The 17,304-nt window shown below is 43.1% G+C and overlaps 1 protein-coding gene across 1 annotated transcript in view; it reads right to left on the bottom strand.

The window, feature by feature from the left end:
- LOC143040255 (acyl-coenzyme A amino acid N-acyltransferase 2-like) overlaps positions 1-4,362 on the bottom strand; it is a 29,331-nt gene extending 24,969 nt beyond the window's left edge. The window contains exon 1 of the mRNA XM_076211023.1: positions 4,278-4,362. The gene's annotated coding sequence lies outside the window, so the exon portion shown is untranslated. The remainder of the gene's footprint in view (positions 1-4,277) is intronic.
- Positions 4,363-17,304: the final 12,942 nt, after the last annotated feature.

Here is a 17,304-nt window from a genome sequence, read left to right as displayed (position 1 = left end):
GGAAGAAAACAAATACTGGACTCGACGTTTAAAGGTTTAATTCTACGTTTCGAACCCTCTCAGGGGGTCGTCTCTAGGACTATGGACTATGGACTATCTAGGAAAGACCACCCGCTCAGCGGGATGGGTAGTTGTAGGAGGGGAAAAGGTGTCTGTATGAAAATTAAAAGATAGTTGTGTATGATAGAGGGCTATTTCCACCGGGAGATTTTTAGAGGTACTTATAGCGTGATGCCGTGGCTCAGAAGGGATGGACAGGAGACTCGGAATTGGGGGCTAATATCAATATATGTAACTTTGAGGGGGCTTTGGGAATATTTATTCAATAATAACCTCAACTAACAAAGTTAGAAAAGGAGTAGGAGACTTAGTCGGAGAGACAGACAGGAAAAAATGGAAAGACCTTTAGTGGTAAGCTGAAATGAGAAGATGCAGTAGCAGAGAAACTTAGAAATTAAATTAATTTTAGCAGAAGAAAAACAAACTTATGTAGATGTTTGTGCACGTAGTCGTGTTTTTTGTTTGCGTTATGCTTGCGTGTGTATGCTACGCATGGAGAGTTGTTGCCTCTATGCGGGTGTACGGCTTCCTGAAGCAGCGGAGACAGAGAGAAGAACAGGCAATAGTATATATATTCGGTTGAGATGTAAATATGTATTAAACATGCATATTAATATGTATACACATATAAATAAAAGTAAAAAGTATAATCAGCGAAAACTGAATCCGCTCAGCCATAGCACGTCTACTGAGAATCTGCTACCTTTCCTCACGCTTGCCTCTGGGTACAGACGGACTTATGTCCGTGATACTTAGTCAGATTCCAGCACATTGCGGCATATCTGGTCACGATCAGTCTAAACTGGTAAAAGGATATGTTGTAATTACGCGCGGCTATACACGGTTTTTCATGTATACCACCCGAGGGAGAGGCGCACCTGACAAGTAGTCTGTACGGTGTGGTTTAGGTGTAATGTATCGTATCAGGTGTTTGTGTTTGGCGTACAGCCTTTCTAGGTGTCTCATGTGAAATTTATGTTTGTGTTGGTTGAGTGGACGGATGTCTCTATCATGCCTTAAAAAACAAGACACACACAGTAACTCAGGCCATGTCGACACACCGAAAAGATGCGGAACGGACTACCAATATCCCCATACGACCACCTCCAACCCAACCGCCACAAGTATCACCGACGCAAACCCATAGTACAGAGGCACAATGTTGTCAGTACTCGGCTCAAACTTGGGAATCGACCTGTGTGACAAGGCTCTAAGACGGATGATGTGCCACAGTGATCACCATGCAGGCTGTATAACCGTCCTAACGCGAACACCCTGTCTCCAATGACCCATGGTGGCAGACAATATTCCCCAGAGACAAGGTATGATGATTGTACAAAACGCTTCATAAACACGATAAGCAAGACGTACCACTATCTCGCCATCCCCATTTCGAGGGATCTTGAATGATTATTACATTATCTTTCCCTTTAAAGAATGTATGTAATAGATGACATGTCCTCTAACACAATACTGTAATTAACGTACTATTGTTTGCCGCCCACGGGCGAAATTTATCAAAACAAAACAAAAAATATTATATTTCCCTGAAGACGAATCCCGGATAGGGTTCGAAACGTGGGATTAAACTTCTAAATGTCGAGTATAGTGTTTGCTCTCTTCCAAGTAAGTATCTATGTATGTGTGTATGTATCATGTATATGTATGTGCGTATATATTATGTATGTGTGCATGCATTATGTATATTTGCATGTATTATGTATGTGTGTATGTATTATGTATGTGTATCCATATATTTGTGTATGTATGTATTATATGTGTATGTATGCATTGTTTATGTGTGTATGTATGTATTATGTATGTGCGAAGAACCACTGAGAAATGAAACATGCAGAAGACTCATTTGATCTTTTGGTCTTCCGTCTGTTTTATTTCCCTGTGGTTTTTATTTTATTTCTTTTTTATAATCACACATATATTTTTGATTTGAGTTGCATGTATACATGTACTAGTATGTTTGCATATTTAGGAACCTGGTTCTCCTGTGTGTATATCTGGTTGAGAAATACATTAATTTATGTATGTTTTTTTCTACATTGCCTTAGTGCACTCTAACAATGATACAGAAGAACGTTTTTTGAAGTAAGCCACTAAGAAATGTGTTAAACCCACCAGCCCTGAAGCTACCGTCGACGTTATCATCTCTTATGTAAAGGTCCCTGTCTGTTTGCGTATTAAGGGCCATTTGAACGGTCAGACGGTTTGTCAAACCCGGTTTGTCAAACAAGTGTTTGAAGTGATGTTTGACCGTGTGAATGGGGTAATTAGTTGTCAAACTCGTTTGCCAAACGTTTTTGACAACCAAATACCCCATTCACATGGTCAAACATCACTTCAGAAACCTGTTTGACGAACCGGGTTTGATAAATCGTTTGACCGTGTAAATGGCCCTTTACTCATAGATTCAAAAACTACCGAATCGATCTTTATGAATTCTGGAATATTCTAGGTGTAAAGCTGGGTGTAAATGCGTTATGTTTAGGCTTATTTTGATGGGACGTAAAGGGGGCACACCATCCCATGAAAATTCACATATTTCTAATTTCGATTAAATTTAGAATAAAGGCATGGGACACATTGAGCAAGATTCGTAAAATTTAGTAAAATTTAAATTTCTTCAAAGGATTCTAAGAACCCAGAGGGCATCTTAAACCCCAAAGCTTAGACATTTTTCAAGAGCCAAAACCATTCACTGTATTCTCATCAAAATTTGTATAATGATTCTAGATATAAGGATGAATAATATGAGGTATACATATACTGATTTTGATTTTTGTTGGGGGTCGTAAAAAAAAGTCACAACCCCCCACCCCCCGTGAAAATTCATATATTCCCAAAATATCATCTTCTTTGCATGATTTTAAGACGCCTAATGGGGGATTATTAAGCCCGTAATTTTATACATATTTCGTGAGCAAAAACTATTCTATGGATTTTCATGAGTTGCATGATTTTAAGATTCCCTAATGGAGACCATAAAAATGAGTAGCACGAGTTTTGCATGTCTTGATTTTGATGCTCGTAAAGAGGGGTAAATGGATGGGGGGGGGGCAGATTCCCCATGAAAATCCTTACACTCTGATTTTGATTAAATTTAAACTATAGGCAAGGGACGTAAAGGGGTTGGGGGGACATAAACTCCCATGAACTTCTTATATTTCTAATTTCAAAGAAACTTGGACCATAGATGTAAGACACAAATTAATATTCTCAAAACTTCAGTTTTTAAAACAACTATCATTAGAAGGGTTATTCCGAGATTTCCCAAAAAGTGAACCATTTATTGTTTCCTTGCATAAGAATTCAAGTTATATCGAAGTACTGACAATTTGAGTTATCAAAAATATTTGAGTTGTTAGAAATTCACTCTTTCCTTTCAAAACCGGGTCAGTGACAGGTATTTCTGCGAGTTTACTATAAAAAAAAAATCATCCTTACTTATGAGAGTCTATCTAAACGAGCACGAGACCTACAAAAGAATCATCTTGTTCATTAACGCACATGTAAAATAGGAAAATGTGCATTCCAACCCACTTCATGCATAGGATACACAACAACACCACTTAATAGAAGGATTACCTCAAAAACCCACACTATGGCATGACACTACGTCGCTCTAACCATATAAATACGAAGATTCTTAGACACACCCAAGATCTTAAGCATCTACAAATACCTGAGGCTTTTTTCATCGAAGAAAAATACCCCAACTTAGATTTTCAATTAAGAGACTCCCATAATCCCATCAGGTCTACCAGCCCACAGATCTCTAACTCCTTTGCGTCATCTTGGTCCTTTGTGTGCCCTGGAACCACATCATTTACCAAATGTTTCTTTATCATTTCTTCCCACACAATGTACGAAATGCCGTGAATGCAAAGAAAATTCTCCACTGTTTCACTTTGCCTTTTAGAAGAAGGATTTCAATGCTAAACTCTACGCATAAGTCTGCAGTTCGTAGAGTGTCAATATGGTCATGGTTACAGAAGTTGTTGCATTTTTCAACTGGACTCATCACTACTGGCCGTCGCCAAGCGATTGCATTTGGTTAAGAGAACACTGTCGTTTAAAGATTGAAATACTCGGCTCTTAGTTGTCACGCACAGAAAATACAAATACCAAGTTAGATTTCCCTCCAAAAACAGCTTCATTTGCAACTTTCCTTCTTCCCATCTTACTTAACAAACTTGACTTACCTCTGGAGTGGCTATCGGGCAACTGTTATGGTGAACAGAAACACGGTGGGAGGACAGAGGGGTTATATATGCAAGTACTTCAACCCACACACACACCGTCATCTTGATTAGAGAAATCAGTCGTAGGGGAGGTAAGGTGGAGGGAGTGGGAATTGTCACGTGGGATCGAATCCAGTTAAAACTATGATTTGGGGATATTTCATGACTTCTCGTAGAATGACCATCACTTAGTCACCTTTTACAACACGCATGGGAAATAAGGTAGCAGAATTCTCCCCCACCCTCTACAACAGGGATTAGGAAGTAGAATAATAGAAATAGAACAATTTCAAATAATCAGCAATAAAGGAAGGACGGTTGTAGTGCACAAGTAGCATCATTCCTCTGAGTAGAGATTTTACTCTCACATAGGAACGGTAACGAATAGAAGTGCAGAGGTAATTATCAAACTCTAGCAATAGTTAGACCCATCCTTGACTATGCGGTACAGTTTTGGTCTCCGTCCTATAGAATGGACATCAATTCACTAGAATCAGTACAGAGAAGAATGACCAAATTATACATAGACTCAGAATTTTGCCTTACGAAGAGAAGCTTAGGCACCTTAACTTACACTCTCTGAAAAAGACGCAGAGTGCGGGGTGATCTAATAGAGGTGTTCAAGTGGATCAAAGGGTTTAACAAGGGTGATGCAAACAAGGTCATCATATTAAAACAACAGGGCAGGACTTGCAGTAATGGATTTAAACTGGACAAATTTAGATTTAAGAAGGAAATAGGCAAGAATTGGTTTACTAATAGGGTGGTCAACGAATGCAATAGACTTAGTAACCATGTAGTGAGCGCTGAAACTATCAGTTGTTTTAAGAAACGGTTAGACAACTTTGTGGATGGGGATGACAGGTGATGATGGATATGGAGCTGCCTAATGTAGGCCTTATGGTCTCTTGCAGTCTCCTTCATTCTTATGTTCTTTATGGGTTCGTTGAGGCGTGTGCGCCGACGTTTGGAATTCGAACGTTAGCTTAATGAAATTGTCGACCCCGGACGTTTCGCCCCATTCGTATGTGGTAAGTGCCAAACACACTTTACTTTCTGGTAGGAGTTTATTGCGTAGGTCTACACACAAGTCTGGCAGGAAGTAATCTGTCACCAGCGAATGCTTGGGCCCAGCCTTGGCATCAAGACGCGCCCGTGCCCTACTTCCTGATACACTGTTGCCAGGCGGGAAAAAGATTAGGCAAAACAATACATACTAACATCTCTAGGTATATACATAACAATATACAGAAACAAGAGAACAATTACATATAATGAGGAATATGCATGCAAAATGGTTAAGGGTAACATATACTAAATACCTTAATGCTATGGTACGTAAAATTGGCATGGACGCACACATGTAGCGTAAACCTAATGATGTATGTATAATTGGTTACATAATTGTGTATAGGGCACTTATATAATGTAATGACTACATAGGCTTATACAATACATTTACAATAAATATATATTGATATTAAGTACTCATGTATAATAAAGAAGTGTTACATATACAATAAAGCAGATACATATACAATAAATATATACAATAATTAAGTAAGGAAGGGCTTTCCTACACGTATATACTGCTTAGTGATGTCTTATTTAAATTATTTGGGTTCACAAGGGGATTTATATTCTAATAATTTATAATAAACAAAAAATTTGTGACTTCACAAAGGAATTTATATTCTAATAATTTATGATAAACAAAAATATTATGACTTCACAAGGGAATTTCAAAAGTAGCCTACCAAGACATTCTACTATAAATGCATAACCCTTGTTGGAATCAAGATATATTTTCAATTCCAAAGAAAAGATGTTTTGGCTTCACAAGGGAATTTCAGTCAGTCAAATATGTGTGTTAGATTTTTTTCTATTTTCCATTCTATGCAGGAGAAAGGGATTTATTCTATTCTAGAGGTTGTCACTCTTGACCTTGAAGGCCACTCAAGATATCTATTTTTACATTCCTTATTGACATTTAAGATTTTATCCAGTTTCACCATTGGTAATAATTTTTTTTATAGAATTCAAAATTTATCTGTGATGAACTGTGCTTTTGATTTGCAATGTTTGGTTAAAACAAAGTAGCCGTGTTGATGCTGCCATCGCCCAGAGGCACGTGGTGTTCGGGTAAAAAAAAAAAAAAAAAAAAAAAAAAAAAAAAAAACACTGAAAGATGTGGAATTGTGGATCAACATACGCAGTTAAAGAACCTATACGAGATGAAATATGCAATTCTTTATGTGGAATGAATATTTTATTGAATTGAAAATATGTAAATAATATCTAATAAAGGACTCAAGAAAAAATGAAGTATACATTTTTTCCATTTCATACAAGTTCATTTGTTCTCGTGGTTAATAATGAATACAACATACCAAGTGCCATTTGAAATTATGTTACGAAGTAAAATATTTCTTTGTCGCGGCTCGTGCCGCTTAAATTCTTCTTATCGGCTTAAGAAACCTGCACAGCGAAGCTATAGCGATAATCCCATACCACACTCCTGGTCATATGGCCATTTCCCGAAGGTTGAGTGTGGTTTGAATTTTCCGCCAAAATCATCGGAAATTTAAAATTCCCGGCTCTGTGCAGGCATGCGCATTGTCGACCCCACCTCCCCCTCCCTATCCCCTCCCTTCTTACCCGGCTAGCTCGAGCCGGGCGTCGCGTCACTTCAATGAGAAATGAAGGCTTCGCCTGTGGGAGGAGGGAGGGACCCTAAATCTGTGCAGGTTTCTTAAGCCGATAAGAAGAATTTAAGCGGCACGAGCCGCGACAAAGAAATATTATCGGCTGAAAGAAACCTGCACAGCGAAGCTATGCATGAGACGAGGACAGGTGGGAGGAGAGGTGAAGCCTGAATCAAACCGTTATTACGTGTGTCTTTCCTATGGGAGACTTATTCATTTTATCACTCAGTAGAGGGGAGAAAGAAACGTCAAGTACCCACGCCGAAGAATGTGACATGCACAACATTGCACTGTTCACACAATGCGTAAATTATACGAAATTTGTATCCTGTTCAACGGTTCCTGGCCCCTCCCCACTCCTCGGTCGCCCTTTGCCCCCTCCACTTTTTTGAGATGAGAGGGGTGGAGCCGTTTCCATGGCGACACATGGGACAGGGGCGACAGAGTGGTAGAGACACCGTGTCCCCAAGGGAGTCGTCGATGTCCAGTCCCTAGGTCCCGCACCCGCTCCACAGAGTGGGTGCGGAGAAACTCCAGCGATGCCACAAAGTCCCTGATGCTGTGGCCGTGCGGGGCATGGCCCGGGTCGGCTCTCTCCCAAAAAGCGGAAGGGCAGGTGCGCCCGGGACCTCGGGGTTAGGGGAATCCTAAATTTCGAGTTGTAGAAGAGATGATCCTCAGAAATCTCTTCCGTGTGGTCCACGTAGTCTTCGAACGCACGGACCGGGCGCAGTGGATGTGGGCGTCCTCCCTCCCGGAAGGATTGTATTCTGAGAGGGCCGATCATATCGTCCGCTCGGCCGTTCCTGGCCAGGAATGTTGGTGATGGAGAGAGGGTTAGGGCCGAGCTGTCCTCCTCCAGTTTGGAGACGGACGGGTGGCGGGTGATTGCCGCCAGCTGTGAAGCCCTGTAGTCCGTAGTCAAGGCGAGCAGAAAGGCGACGCGTCGAGGGAAGTGTTCTTCCTCCATAATGGCCCTTTCGAACGCCAGGTACTGCAGAACACGATGCAAGGACCAGGCCAGGACCGGTTGATGTCTCGGCTCTCTCGAGGCGCTGATCCCCTTCATTAGGAGGGTTCACGCCCTCTGTGGCACTCGGATGTTCATGCCAAAGAGTAGCGGATCAGTGAGGGCTGTATAGTGAGGCAAGATAGTCGCCGGTGCCCTGTTGGTGGAGGTAGCCAGCCAGGTCAGGAAGTCCGGGAACATGCTGGCGGAGATGGTCACCATCGCGCGTCTCCGAAGGCAGTTCCGGAATCCGTCAGCAGGACCCACACTGCCGCACTGAGGACGGAAGGTGAGCTCTGAGCATCTTGTCTGCTGCCTCTGTAGAGAAGAGTTAGCTGAGAGCTCCCCGTAGAAACTCCAATTATCAAGTTGGAGTGACGCTTGGAGAGGCGCGGTAAGGCTGTTGGCTAGGCAGGCTGACCCCAGTAGAAGGGGAGAAGGGCCCCATCTCATTAGCTCCCCGAACCACGGCTGGGTTAGCCAGTAGGGAGCTATCAGGAGGACCTGACCCTTGAAGGATCTGAGGGTCTGCATCACCTTCAGGAGGACTAGTGTCGCTGGAGGAGGAAAATGAATACGTACCTCCAGCTGTTCCAGTCCTCCGTGAAGGCGTCTGGGCCTCCTGTGCGTGTCCTTTGGATGCAGGTGAGGTAAAGGGGGAGCTGGGTCGTGTTTGGGGAGGCAAACAGGTCCACCTCTGGGGTGCCGTAGCGGAGGGAGAACGACTCGAACACTTGTGGACGTAGTTGCTACACTACGTAGATCTCTTGAAACCTGGATAGAGCGACCGGCGTAGGACCCCCGACCGAAGCCAGGGACGCAACAACCTGTGGAGTGCCGAGGGTATCGGTCCGGGCAGGTCACGCGGGAGAAGCAGTATGCTCCTGTCGACCTCCCGTACCGGCCGTCGGCGCCCCAAGCGGCTCAGTGGAAGGGCCGGGGTCGCGAAGTTGAGGCAACCCCCCCCCCCGCCAACGAAGGAGGGAGGACGTGTGAGAGAAGCACACTCTTTTGGCGCAGGGGAGCACCCGAAGGACGCTGACTGTGTCCCACTCAATCCCGAGCCAATAAAGTCTCTGTGTGGGAGCAAGGGCAGACCCGTCCCAGTCCACCCCGAACTCCACGTCCGCCAACACACTCAGAGCCACTGAGATGTCGGCCGATGCACCCTCCCCGGTGGGCAAATGCATCAACTAGCCGTCTAGGAACATGAGTGTGGAGACGCTTGCTTCCGTCCAACGTACGCCTACCACTCTCACTAGTTTCGTGAAGATCCTCGGGGTAAGCGAGAAACCGAAAGGGAGTATGCGAGGCCAAGTTCGTTTCCGAGCGACCTCGTCCGTGGGCGTTAGTCAAGAGGCTTCGTCCTGGGTGAAGACGTTCCCCGAGCGTCTCCCACGAAGACGGGCCTGGACCCTCGGTATGTATCCAACTCACCCCAAGTCTTCCCGCGGGAAGTCCTCGAATCCCGTGGCGAGCGTCTTCATCCAATAGTGTGCTATGGCAATTTGTGACGTCTCATCACCCACAAGCGGACTTCTATATGTTTAATACCTAGTGACATCATGTGATTATACTGTGACGTCACCGGATTGATCATGGCGCCATAGGATCGTCTCGTGACGTCACAGGGACACAAATTGACGTCATAGGACTACATGGTGACGTCAATTTATCACATAATGACGTCATCTTATCATACCGTGACATCACTGAGTCACAGTGAGCGTTGAAATAAATTTTGACATGGTAAAATTCTGGACCATCATGACTGTAGAGTAAATTAAGTTGAATAGGAAAAGTCATGTTCATTTCGACCTAAGTCACAGTGAGCGTCGAAATTAATTTTAACATGGTAAAATTCTCGACCATCATGACTGTAGATTAAATTAAGTTGAATAGGAAAAGTCATGTTCATGTTGACCTGAGTCACAGTGGGCGTTGAATTAGTTTAACATGGTAAAATTCTTGACCATCATGACTACAGATTAGCTTAAGTTGAATAGGAAAAGTCATGTTCATTTCGACCTAAGTCACAGTGAGCGTCGAAATTAATTTTAACATGGTAAAATTCTCGACCATCATGACTGTAGATTAAATTAAGTTGAATAGGAAAAGTCATGTTCATGTTGACCTGAGTCACAGTGGGCGTTGAATTAGTTTAACATGGTAAAATTCTTGACCATCATGACTACAGATTAGCTTAAGTTGAATAGGAAAAGTCATGTTCATTTCGACCTAAGTCACAGTGAGCGTCGAAATTAATTTTAACATGGTAAAATTCTCGACCATCATGACTGTAGATTAAATTAAGTTGAATAGGAAAAGTCATGTTCATGTTGACCTGAGTCACAGTGGGCGTTGAATTAATTTAACATGGTAAAACTCTTGACCATCATGACTACAGATTAGCTTAAGTTGAATAGGAAAAGTCATGTTCATTTCGACCTAAGTCACAGTGAGCGTCGAAATTAATTTTAACATGGTAAAATTCTCGACCATCATGACTGTAGATTAGCTCAAGTTGAATAGGAAAAGTCATGTCCATTTCCACCTGAGTCACGGTGAGCGTCGAAATTAATTTTAACATGGTAAAATTCTCGACCATCATGACTGTAGATTAGCTTAAGTTGAATAGGAAAAGTCATGGTCATTTCGACCTGAGTCACAGTGAGCGTTGAAATTAATTTTAACATGGTAAAGTTCTTGACCATCATGACTATAGATTAGCTTAAGTTGAATAGGAAAAGTCAGGTCCATTTCGACCTGAGTCACAGTGCGCGTCGAAATTAATTTTAACGTGGTAAAATTCTCGACCATCATGACTGTAGATTAGCTTAAGTTGAATAGGAAAAGTCATGGTCATTTCGATCTGAGTTACAGTGAGCGTTGAAATTAATTTCAACATGGTAAAATTCTTGACCATCATGACTATATATTAACTTAAGTTGAATAGGAGAAGTCATGTCCATTTCGACCTGTTTTTTTTTTTTTTCCAAGGTCAAGGCATTTTATTTATGTAATACCTAGCACTTTGCGCCAACTTAAACTGTACTATTTAAAACCGATTTTCCTCTTATTACACTAAATGATTGTAGTTTCTTTGAACTAATTTATACTCATTTTAACTAACACTAGACTCCCTAAGTCTAAAGTTCTTTTGTGTTTTACTTGGGGGTGGAACATCAGGTAAGTCATCTTTAAACTCAAGCCAAGTGAAGTTGATAAGAGGTTGGCTGTGGCTCATGAGAAGGACTGGGTGGTGATTTTTTTTTTTTTTTTTAAGAAACCTGGAAGGAGGGTGGTGCCGTGAGGCGTTATTAGACAATTGAAGCTCGGAGGTATGGGGCTGCCGAGGCCTGATGATCCTCGGGGAGCCACCCTCCGTATCATAAGACACGTCCCCTTGTCCTCCGAGAGGCCCGGGTTCTTACCACGGACGACTTGAGGACGTATGGGGAACGGAGTAAGAGTGGAAAAGGTCAAAGTCTACGCCTAGGGCCTGACAAAAAGTTATAAGGCGTTAAAGGACCATTATTGGTCGAAGGTATGGGGCTGCCGAGGCCTGATGACCCTCGGGGCGTCACCCTCCGTATCATAGGACACGTCCCCTTGTCCTCCGAGAGGCCCGGATTCTTACCACGGACGACTCGAAGACGTATGGGGAACGGATTACGAGTGGAAAAGGTCAAAGTCTACGCCTAGGGCCTCACAAAGGGAGCCATTAAGGCGTTAGAGGACCATTATTGGTCGGATGTATGGGGCTGCCGAGAGGCCTGATGACCCTCGGGGGCACCCCCTCCGTACCATAGGACACGTCCCTCTGTCTTCCGAGAGGCCCGGGTTCTTACCGCGGACGACCCGAAGACGTATGGGGAACGGATTACGATCGTATAAGGTCAAAGTCTACGCCTAGGGCCTGACGAAGCAAGCTATGAGGCTGTTAGAGGACCATTGATGACCGGAGGTTTGGGGCTGCCGAGAGGCCTGATGACCCTGGGGGGCGTCACACTCCGTACCATAAGACACGTCCCCCTGTCTTCAAAGAGGCCCGGGTTCTTACCACGGACGGCCTGGAGACGGGGACGTATTGCGATCGTATATGGTCAAAGTCTACGCCTAGGGCCTGATACAAACCGTGAGGCAATAGAGGACCGATGATGGTCAGAGGTATGGCGCTTCCGAGAGGCCTGATGACCCTGGGGGGCGCCACACTCCGTACCATAAGACACGTCCCCCTGTCTTCAAAGAGGCCCGGGTTCTTACCACGGACGGCCTGGAGACGGGGACGTATTGCGATCGTATATGGTCAAAGTCTACGCCTAGGGCCTGATACAACCCGTGAGGCAATAGAGGACCGATGATGGTCGGAGGTATGGCGCTGCCGAGAGGCCCGATGACCCTGGGGGGCGCCACACTCCGTACCATAAGACACGTCCCCCTGTCTTCAAAGAGGCCCGGGTTCTTACCACGGACGGCCTGGAGACGGACGTATTGCGATCGTATATGGTCAAAGTCTACGCCTTGGGCCTGAAACAAACCGTGAGGCAATAGAGGACCGATGATGGTCGGAGGTATGGCGCTTCCGAGAGGCCTGATGACCCTGGGGGGGCGCCACACTCCGTACCATAAGACACGTCCCCTGTCCTCCGAGAGGACCCGGGTTGTTTACCAGGGACGGCTCGAAGACGGGGACGGATTGTGCTCGTATAAAATCAAAGTCGAAGAATGGGACAAACCAGCAGCCAAGCGGAAAGCGATAAAACTAACAGACGATTAACCAGCAGGAAACGGGACCGCCTGCTCCCATGTGGGCAGCGGGTTAACCACTCCGTCCCGTTTCCGCGATCTAAGTGACGCGACGCCCGGCTCGAGCTAGCCGGGTAAGAAGGGAGGGGATAGGGAGGGGGAGGTGGGGTCGACAATGCGCATGCCTGCACAGAGCCGGGAATTTTAAATTTCCGATGATTTTGGCGGAAAATTCAAACCACACTCAACCTTCGGGAAATGGCCATATGACCAGGAGTGTGGTATGGGATTATCGCTATAGCTTCGCTGTGCAGGTTTCTTTCAGCCGATAATAGATGATTTATCGGGAGTTTCAAAATGAGGCCGAAACGTTCGGCATTCGTAGAGGCGCCCCAAAACGACATATATCTTAGTATTCTTAAGGATATGCGACAATCAAAATAGAATGAGGTATATGCAAGCCTTCTATCTGTTAATATAGAGAGACACCTTCCATACCATAAGTGAAATATATGCTTTTGGAGGCTGGCGTCTGTAGAGAAAGAGAAAAGAGTATTTGTGAGTGATAGGTATTTGGGTGATATTTTGATGATTCTTGGCTTGTGTAGTGTAGTGAGTTTGTTGTGTTTGCGGAGGCTGCGGAAGGTGTTTGTGTGCCACTCACGTGAAGAAAATCTTTTACTTTGAGGACTTTCGTTTCATGATGTAAATGGTCTGTAGGTGGTGTATTTATACAGCCTGTAAGGTTCCGAATGTTGTATATGTATGCGGTTCCTTATGATGTGTTTGGATAAATAATGGAAGATTTGTGAGTAATATGCTGCAGGAGTGGAATTCTTGTTGTGCCCTTAGGGTTGTGCCTATGGTGCCGTGTGATGGATATGCATTACGAATCTTGCGGTAAACATTGCGGTTACTCAGTGTTGGTCAGGAATACTTAAAGTGAACGTCTGCAGATCTGCAATAAAGAAAGCCTATTCTATGGTCACAGTAGGAATATACTGGTGCAGTTCGACGGTGTTGCAATAGTTCCCTCTTGGCCCTCTCTTCGTCAATTCTTATATGGACAAATGGGATGTGAAAATATTCAAGTAATGCCTTCAACTGTGGCCACCTATCTACGCACGATGCATGGAGAACGTGTTCCTTAGTGTAAAAGATTTGTACCATGTACCCCAACCTATCCAACTCTTCCAAGACAACTCTTCTTTCAACTTCACGTTTGAAGTGAAGATTAATCTCACCCTGCCTTTCTTAAATGCTTGTGTTGGTACCTCTAACGATCGTTTCACCACAGTAGTTTGTCATGGAAACCAATCTGGGTTTTTTGCTTGATTCTCAGAAGCGAGTGCCTCGTCAGCAAACCTCCCATGATAGAGAGGTGTGGAAAAAATCTTCACCCCTCTCACTCTCGTATCACTCATCTATTAATAGTTAGCGCCCTCATGCTTTACACCGCAAGGAAATATTCGTCACATTTCTTCCCCAGTTGCATTGCCCTTGGTGCACCCTTTTCATTGAACAAGAAGTTACCGTCGTCTTTTCCGACTCATTCACCCACGCAAATTAAAGCTTCTTCGACATTATGATCACAATGATAATAATGAAACAATGATAACATTAACTGTAACAATAACAAGAGTGGCAATAATAGTAACACTATAATCGTTTCTCTTTTGGAAACTCGTTCTGAGTCAAAAGACATCTGGTTGGCCCATAAATGAAAAAAATGAAAATAAAAACACTACATTGCTGTCAATGGTGGGCATCACAAGATAACATCTAAGTTTTCTATGTAGTAACTGCATCTGGTGTGTGTAAAGGTTTTGTTTGTGCTAGATGGTATTTTGAACCTGAGATACCCAGTGTGATTTTGTGTACATTATAATTTTCCCTTGGGTTTAAGTGTGAAGCATTTATTTTAGTATGGAGTATTTTGGTCCTCAAAGTTGTCGTCGTTCACTAGATTGTCTGGGTAGTCCCGCCTCCCTGAAGAATACCACGGCTGCACCGGGGTTTTCCCACAAAACCCATATCCAGTAGAGTCTATATTGTATTGCTGGTGTGCATGATGTGTGCAATGCAGTCTTCCATAATCTGTTGTGTTGTATGGAGGTGAAGTGTTGCATTCTGGACAGTTATCTACGTTGCGGTCATCTAGCCTCTTCTGGTGGCTTAGAAGGGCTGCATTGTAGCCGCACCGCAGTCTGGCCAGGTGGACTCTGTCCTTTCAGAGGAGAGAGGATTCAGAGGGATGGATATCAAGGGGTCTGGCATGCAGCAATGTATTGTCTTTCAGTTTGTTGATTGAGCAGTGAACGATATGGATATGGATATGCTTCTGGAAGCTGGTCTTTGGTGGTTGTGGAGGAAGAGAAGAGAATATTTGTGCACGATATAGGTATTTGGGTGGGGTTTTTTTCATATGTGGGTGTTCTGATATGTAAGGTAACGGATGTAGTGTGTTTGTGGAGGCTGCGGCAAGTCTTTGTGTGCCTCTTATGTCAAAATGACCCTTGACTTTGAGGACTTTCATTTCATGATGTAAATGGTGTTTGTGCAGCCTGTAAGGTCCTGAAAGTTGTGTATGTATGCGGTTCCTTATGATGTGTTTAGGTAAATATTGGAAGATTTTTGAGGAGTATGTTGCAGGTGTAGGGCTCATGTTGCGTTCTGGGCGCTGTGCCCGTGGTGCCGTGTGATGGATATGTTTTAGGAATCTTGCAGTAAACCATATAACCATGTGCTGCTTTGTAGTAAGGATTACTATTTCTGAGTGTATGTTGTTTACCAGCTGTTTTGTTGCAGCCTGCCATCATTCCTTTGGATATATTTTGTAATATCTTTAATTTTTTGTATCATCATTGCAGGGTACCAGGATATGGAAAGATGGTTTTTGAGAGTCCTTATGAATGGTGCTTGCAGACCTTAATAAGTTTATATTTCTGTTCGTCCTTATTCGTCTATTTTCTTTCCCTGTCAAGTTTTATGCGTATCAAGTGTAAATCATGGTGAGATTTTTGGTTGGTGGAAGGCTCTGACCTTTGAATAAGGTTGTGATATGCTTTGTCTCGTGTTTGTATGGGGTAAACAGAGTTTCTAAGGACTTCAGAAGGAATACAAACTATCCTGCTTTGTGTCAGCCATTTTTCAGTAATAACAACCCTTGAATCGAGTTTGACCTAGCTGTGGATAAGTCAGCTAAAAGCTACAAATCCTTTGTGTGTGTGTGTGTGTATATATATATATATATATATATATATATATATATATATGTATGTATATGTATGTATGTATATATATGTATGTATATATATATGTATATATATACATATGTATATATATATTATATATATGTATATATATATATGTGTGTGTGTGTGTGCGTGCGTGTGTGTGTGTGTGTGTGTGTGTGTGTGTTCTCCTATTAATTCTATGACATTTTACTTTCTAGAAAAAGCTGTCATGACTCGCTTAGCCTAGCCAAGTAGAGCTAGTGAGGACTTCTTGATGCATGGCATAAACCTTTGTTTTGATGAATATGAACAGCAGCATAATATTGCGAGGATGATAATTACTATATCCTAATGAAATTTCATGTCTTCACTATGTATATATATTATTCTAGAAATACTCCTTGTGACACCATTTCCTTAAATTTGGAAAATTTCCTTGAAAGTGAAAGTGTAACATTACGAGAATGTTACTAGTGCTTTGGTGTCAAAGGAGTGAATGAGACTCGAGTGAGTTTCATTGGTTTTATTCTGGTTAGTGCGAGTGTCGACCTAGGCTGGGTCGGGCTCCGAGGCCTGCCCTATCCGCAAAAGTGACCGTGAGGCCCTGGATCGCGCACCGCTGGTGACGAGTACAGAAGAGAACTGAACATGGAAACCCAAGCCTGTTTCTTTATATACTATTCTTGCGAACCGAAAGGTAGCGGAGGACTCAGATTGACAGAAACGTGGTTCGGCAGGGCCTAGTTTGTGATTTCATGAGGATACAAATGCCTGCAGTGCAGGCGTAATATAGACTTAACCTACACCAAAGTAATACAAAGCCGAAGGCCAGCTGTTTCTACAACACATATACATTCCTTGTCCATCCCATTTCTGCAGCGGCGATACTATAAGCCAAAATATTGCATAGAAGCACATTTGTACTATTTACCACAAAAGCACCGATACTGCCACTCACAGCTGTGTTTTGATGTATTCGTCTGTACAGCATAAATTTATCAATTATCATAGTTAGCTTCAAATTCGGTGTGCGTGTATGTATGTGTGTGCACGGTTGTTGAAATTGGTACAATACAGAATTATAATGATGTAATCAGTGTTAAAAATTGCCGAGATATTTTATTGACAAGCTTGAAATGCGTATAAAAACAGGAACTATGAAAATAAGGAGTAAAAACAAATAAAATATCAAATAGATATTACGATGCCTCCCAGAGAAGGATATAAGATCTTTATGGGAGAACATGAAAATAAAGAATTAAAAGTTGAATTGGGAGCCGTAACAAAGA

The sequence above is a fragment of the Oratosquilla oratoria genome, chromosome 2 (genome assembly GCF_046742065.1).
Source record: "Oratosquilla oratoria isolate Oo_2021 chromosome 2, ASM4674206v1, whole genome shotgun sequence".
Classification (NCBI taxonomy): Eukaryota; Metazoa; Arthropoda; class Malacostraca; order Stomatopoda; family Squillidae; genus Oratosquilla; species Oratosquilla oratoria.
Note: the sequence above shows the minus strand (reverse complement) of the source record. Positions and strands in the feature narration are given on the sequence as shown.